General features: G+C 41.9%; 1 non-coding gene across 1 annotated transcript; it reads left to right on the forward strand.

The window, feature by feature from the left end:
* The first annotated feature begins 4,825 nt into the window (after positions 1-4,825).
* trnaa-ugc (transfer RNA alanine (anticodon UGC)) lies at positions 4,826-4,901 on the forward strand. The gene has a single exon. It is a non-coding gene; the product is annotated as a tRNA-Ala (tRNA).
* The last annotated feature ends 2,009 nt before the right edge of the window (positions 4,902-6,910 follow it).

Raw genomic sequence — 6,910 nt, forward strand, 5'->3', positions numbered from 1 at the left:
CCCGCTTTTTGAATGAACAATGACTTTTACTCTTAAATGATCTCTATGTACTAAAGGTGTTGGCTAAGATACTTGCTACAGCTCCAGTTAAACATCACTGTTAGAGCAACATCTATTTAAGAGGTCAGCTCCAGTTAAACATCACTATTAGAGCAACATCTATTTAAGAGGTCAGCTCCAGTTAAACATCACTATTAGAGCAACATCTATTTAAGAGGTCAGCTCCAGTTAAACATCACTATTAGAGCAACATCTATTTAAGAGGTCAGCTCCAGTTAAACATCACTGTTAGAGCAACATCTATTTAAGAGGTCAGCTCCAGTTAAACATCCCTATTAGAGCAACATCTATTTAAGAGGTCAGCTCCAGTTAAACATCACTGTTAGAGCAACATATATTTAAGAGGTCAGCTCCAGTTAAAAGTCACTATTAGAGCAACATCTATTTAAGAGGTCAGCTCCAGTTAAACATCCCTATTAGAGCAACATCTACGTATTTAAGAAGTCAGCTCCAGTTAAACATCACTGTTAGAGCAACATCTATTTAAGAGGTCAGCTCCAGTTAAACATCACTATTAGAGCAACATCTACGTATTTAAGAGGTCAGCTCCAGTTAAACATCACTGTTAGAGCAACATCTATTTAAGAGGTCAGCTCCAGTTAAACGTCACTATTAGAGCAACATCTATTTAAGAGGTCAGCTCCAGTTAAACATCACTATTAGAGCAACATCTATTTAAGAGGTCAGCTCCAGTTAAACATCACTATTAGAGCAACATCTATTTAAGAGGTCAGCTCCAGTTAAACATCACTACTAGAGCAACATCTATTTAAGAGGTCACCTCCAGTTAAACATCACTATTAGAGCAACATCTATTTAAGAGGTCAACTCCAGTTAAACATCCGTGTTAGAGCAACATCTATTTAAGAGGTCAGCTCCAGTTAAACATCACTGTTAGAGCAACATCTATTTAAGAGGTCAGCTCCAGTTAAACGTCACTATTAGAGCAACATCTATTTAAGAGGTCAGCTCCAGTTAAACATCACTACTAGAGCAACATCTATTTAAGAGGTCAGCTCCAGTTAAACATCACTGTTAGAGCAACATCTATTTAAGAGGTCAGCTCCAGTTAAACATCACTATTAGAGCAACATCTATTTAAGAGGTCAGCTCCAGTTAAACATCACTATTAGAGCAACATCTATTTAAGAGGTCAGCTCCAGTTAAACATCACTGTTAGAGCAACATCTATTTAAGAGGTCAGCTCCAGTTAAACATCACTATTAGAGCAACATCTATTTAAGAGGTCAGCTCCAGTTAAACATCCCTATTAGAGCAACATCTATTTAAGAGGTCAGCTCCAGTTAAACATCACTGTTAGAGCAACATCTATTTAAGAGGTCAGCGGCATCAGTAAACATTATCAGACAAACAGTAATATCATCCTTTCATTCTTGCTCAGGGTTGCATCAGCGTAGAGATCATTTTTCTTTCTATGAATTATGCAAACCCTTTCAGACAGTTTCTTCCAAGGGATGTACGTAACATATACACAGACTGAACTGGTGCTATGATTAAAAGGAAGTGACTGTTAGACATGTCTGTCTGGTCTGTTTACATTGCAGACATATCAACAAGCCCCAGCGTGTTATCCTAACGCTTGGTTTGTTTCATGTAAACACAAGGCAAAAAGACGTTGCCCTCATTTCATCATTATTCAGAGCCTTGAAAAGACAGTGGATAAAGAATTGTATTTATGTTCAATTACAGTGGGGCAAAAAAGTATTTAGTCAGCCACCAATTGTGCAAGTTCTCCCACTTAAAAAGTTGAGAGAGGCCTGTAATTTTCATCATAGGTACACTTCAACTATGACAGACAAAATGAGAAAAAAAAATCCAGAAAATCACATTGTAGGATTTTTTAATGAATTTATTTGCAAATTATGGTGGAAAATAAGTATTTGGTCACCTACAAACAAGCAAGATTTCTGTCTCTCACAGACCTGTAACTTCTTCTTTAAGAGGCTCCTCTGTCCTCCACTCGTTACCTGTATTAATGGCACCCGTTTGAACTTGTTATCAGTATAAAATACCTGCACCAGGCTGGGAAGACTGAATCTGCAAAAGGTAAGCAGCTTGGTTTGAAGAAATCAACTGTGGGAGCAATTATTAGGAAATGGAAGACATACAAGACCACTCATAATCTCCCTCGATCTGGGGCTCCACGCAAGATCTCACCCGTGGGGTCAAAATGATCACAAGAACGGTGAGCAAAAATCCCAGAACCACACGGGGGGACCTAGTGAATGACCTGCAGAGAGCTGGGACCAAAGTAACAAAGCCTACCATCAGTAACACACTACGCCGCCAGGGACTCAAATCTTGCAGTGCCAGACGTGTCCCCCTGCTTAAGCCAGTACATGTCCAGGCCCGTCTGAAGTTTGCTAGAGAGCATTTGGATGATCCAGAAGAAGATTGGGAGAATGACATATGGTCAGATGAAACCAAAATATAACTTTTTGGTAAAAACTCAACTCGTCGTGTTTGGAGGACAAAGAATGCTGAGTTGCATCCAAAGAACACCATACCTACTGTGAAGCATGAGAGTGGAAACTTCATGCTTTGGGGCTGTTTTCCTGCAAATGGACCAGGACGATTGATCCATGTAAAGGAAAGAATGAATGGGGCCATGTATCGTGAGATTTTGAGTGAAAACCTCCTTCCATCAGCAAGGGCATTGAAGATGAAACGTGGCTGGGTCTTTCAGCATGACAATGATCCCAAACACACCGCCCGGGCAACGAAGGAGTGGCTTCGTAAGAAGCATTTCAAGGTCCTGGAGTGGCCTAGCCAGTCTCAAACCCATAGAAAATCTTTGGAGGGAGTTGAACGTCCGTGTTGCCCAGCAACAGCCCCAAAACATCACTGCTCTATAGGAGATCTGCATGGAGGAATGGGCCAAAATACCAGCAACGGTGTGTGAAAACCTTGTGAAGACTTACAGAAAACATTTGACCTCTGTTATATACCCTTTGTTGGCAATGACAAAGTATTGAGATAAACTTTTGTTATTGACCAAAGACTTATTTTCCACCATAATTTGCAAATAAATAAATTAATTAAAAATGTTTTTTTTTTCTCATTTTGTCTGTCACAGTTGAAGTGTACCTATGATGAAAATTACAGGCCTCTCATCTTTTTAAGTGGGAGATACTTTTTTGCCCCACTGTATATATTGAGTTTCCTTTATCCTTTTTACATGTTCGTCTTCTGCTTAATGACCCTCGTGACAGAAAAATACATGAATTGGGGTCAATTGCATCTAAATTCCAGGCAATTTAGACATGGAGTTGCACTCAAAGGAAGCGGAAGTCCTATGTCCAATTTAACTGACAGGAATGGAATGGATCCCAGCTCTGACACCATTCCAACGGGCACAGGGGAAGTCCTGATAGATTGTTTGTTTTCTCACCCTCTCCTTGTGGGGAGGAAAATGCAACCTTTGTGAAACCACATGGCTATGCATGCCAGGGCTCAACAGGGCATCAGAGTAACACAATCTTTACCCCTGGCTCCAAGTGGCAGTTCTCCACTGAGTTCCTGTGTGTTTCCAGTGAGGGTCTGACATTGACTAATGTAGTGATCAAGAGGACAGAACTAGAACCTTTTCACAAGTAACTTTTACATCCATTCACAGCCATTCCTCATTTAACTTCCTGCTCTTGATGGTTATTTTTTTCTGTTCTTCACTGAGTCTGTGGGCCTGGAGTCTGGGTCCGTTCTCTGATATCTGGGGGTGCTCAGGAGAATTAGATGCAGCTTTAGGATCTTTACCACCATCAGTCACTTCATTTCTGCAGTCTGACTGCTTTGTGCTTTCCTCTTTTGTTTTCCTTTCCTCTCTTCCTACCATGTCCAAACAGCAACACTTTAGAGACATTATCTGCAGGCCAGCGTCTCCTTTGTAAAGCGTTATTGTAAAACCCCCAAGTCATAACACTCTGGGGGAGGAAAGATCATCTGTCAGATGACTTCTGTAGTAGTGTTTGTGTGAGGTTCAACCTTCAAACTGACTGTTCCAATACTTGTATTGTTGTGCAGTAAGTTCACTCATGTGGGACCAACTATTTCACTAAATCTGACTGGTTCTACATTTACAATGCTTTTATGACATCATTTTTATTACTTTTCTCCCTAATTTCAATCTTGTCTCTTCACTGCAACTCCCCAACGGGCTCGAGAGAGAGAGGAGCAGGCGGAAACATGACCCACCTAACTGCCATCCTTAACATCTCCACTGACACGGACCTAAACATACTGGAGGTGTTTTACTGTCTGTCTGCCCAATGATAATCCTCTCTAGACAATTCCACTCATTCCCCAAGCTGGTCTCCATTCCATCCACTAGAGGACTAACCATCTACATAACAATGCATTTAGGCTCTTAGTTCAACCAGTCCTCTACATATTCTGTTCTGCCAGTTAATGGAGGGTGAGATTTAACCAGTCCTCTACATATTCTGTTCTACCAGTTAATGGAGGGTGAGATTTAACCAGTCCTCTACATATTATGTTCTACCAGTTAATGGAGGGTGAGATTTAACCAGTCCTCTACATATTCTGTTCTACCAGTTAATGGAGGGTGAGATTTAACCAGTCCTCTACATATTCTATTCTACCAGTTAATGGAGGGTGAGATTTAACCAGTCCTCTACATATTCTGTTCTGCCAGTTAATGGAGGGTGAGATTTAACCAGTCCTCTACATATTCTGTTCTACCAGTTAATGGAGGGTAAGATTGAACCATTTTTAAAATTGGGAATAGGGTCCCGTGTGGCTCAGTTGGTAGAGCATGGTGCTTGCAATGTCATGGTTGTGGGTTCGATTCCCATGTGGGACCAGTATGAAAAAGTATGCACTCATTACTGTAAGTTGCTATGGATAAGAGCATCTACTAAAATGTACATTTGGTATTCCATTTAACTCATATGCTGCAGAGCCCTGAGGCTGCTTTCACTACTTGTTGATTCTCGTCAGGTGCCTTCTATCCTACGTAGCTCTATTCAGATGCCTTCTATCAATGCTCTATTCGGGTGCCTTCTGTCCTACGTAGCTCTATTCAGGTGCCTTCTATCCTACGTAGCTCTACTCGGGTGCCTTCTGTCCTACGTAGCTCTATTCAGGTGCCTTCTATCCTACGTAGCTCTATTCAGGTGCCTTCTATCTTACGTAGCTCTATTCAGGTGGCTTCTATCCTACGTAGCTCTATTCAGGTGCCTTCTATCCTCTATTCAGGTGGCTTCTATCATACGTAGCTCTCTTCAGGTGCCTTCTATCCTACGTAGCTCTCTTCAGGTGGCTTCTATCATACGTAGCTCTATTCAGGTGCCTTCTATCATACGTAGCTCTATTCAGGTGCCTTCTATCCTACGTAGCTCTATTCAGGTGGCTTCTATCATACGTAGCTCTCTTCAGGTGCCTTCTATCCTACGTAGCTCTATTCAGGTGGCTTCTATCCTACGTAGCTCTCTTCAGGTACCTTCTATCCTACGTAGCTCTCTGAGGCACATAATCTGGTGTGCAAAAGGTAAGGTATCGATATCTAAAGGCTGAAGTTTAAATAGAGAGGGAGTACAAAACTCTACCCTGGATGAGAATAAAGAAAGCTAAGCACTAGTATGTACTTGACTAGAGGCTACGTACAGTTGGACAACAATACATTTCATTGTACATTGTTTTGTTTCCGGACAGATCAATTAAATATGATAATTAATGTTCTCATAACATTTTAACAAATCTCCCTCCAATACTTGGTGAAAAAACACGCTTGATCAGGGGCTTTCCCCCACATGGCTTTATTGCTGTGATTAATCAACAGGATGATCTGAAAGCCTTAGGGTATAACAGGAGACCTAGCCCTCTACTAACTAGTACGTCAGGAGGCTTCTTCACCTCCTAGCTTCCCAATTACACAACATGGAAATGTAATGTGTTACCCAGAAGTACACAGTGTGTCTGTACAAAATTGCACCTTATTCCCTATATAGTGCACTACTGTGCTATATAGGGAATAGGATGCAATTTGGGAATCAACCTGTCTGTGAGTCAGAGTGTGAGTGGGTCGCCTTTGTTTTCACAATCACTCCCTCTGGTTGACTGACAAATCCTGACATCACAGTTGGTGCGGACATGCTCTAACTGGAGTAAACGCTTCCAGCTGCTCTCCTCTCGCTAGGTCGACTCCAAATACCTTTCCCCTGACTAGCTAGGGAGATAAGCTTCCAGCTGCTCTCCTCTCGCTAGGTCGACTCCAAATACCTTTCCCCTGACTAGCTAGGGAGATAAGCTTCCAGTTGCTCTCCTCTCGCTAGGTCGACTCCAAATACCTTTCCCCTGACTAGCTAGGGAGATAAGCTTCCAGCTGCTCTCCTCTCGTTAGGTCGACTCCAAATACCTTTCCCCTGACTAGCTAGGGAGATAAGCTTCCAAGCCCGAAGCATGCTCATTGTTTACGGCAGGGGTGTCAAACTCATTTTGCCCTGGGGGCCGCATTCGATCTTCAATGATGCTGTATGAATGTAGGGATTATCAGTGAGCTGGACACAGGCAAGATGCTGTATGAATGTAGTGATTATCAGTGAGCTGGACACAGTCAAGATGCTGTATATGAATGTAGTGATTATCAGTGAGCTGGACACAGTCAAGATGCTGTATGAATGTAGGGATTATCAGTGAGCTGGACACAGTCAAGATACTGTATGAATGTAGTGATTATCAGTGAGCTGGACACAGGCAAGATGCTGTGTATGAATGTAGTGATTATCAGTGAGCTGGACACAGTCAAGATGCTGTATATGAATGTAGTGATTATCAGTGAGCTGGACACAGTCAAGATGCTGTATATGAATGT

This window comes from Oncorhynchus clarkii, unplaced genomic scaffold, assembly GCF_045791955.1.
Source record: "Oncorhynchus clarkii lewisi isolate Uvic-CL-2024 unplaced genomic scaffold, UVic_Ocla_1.0 unplaced_contig_11870_pilon_pilon, whole genome shotgun sequence".
NCBI lineage: Eukaryota > Metazoa > Chordata > Actinopteri > Salmoniformes > Salmonidae > Oncorhynchus > Oncorhynchus clarkii.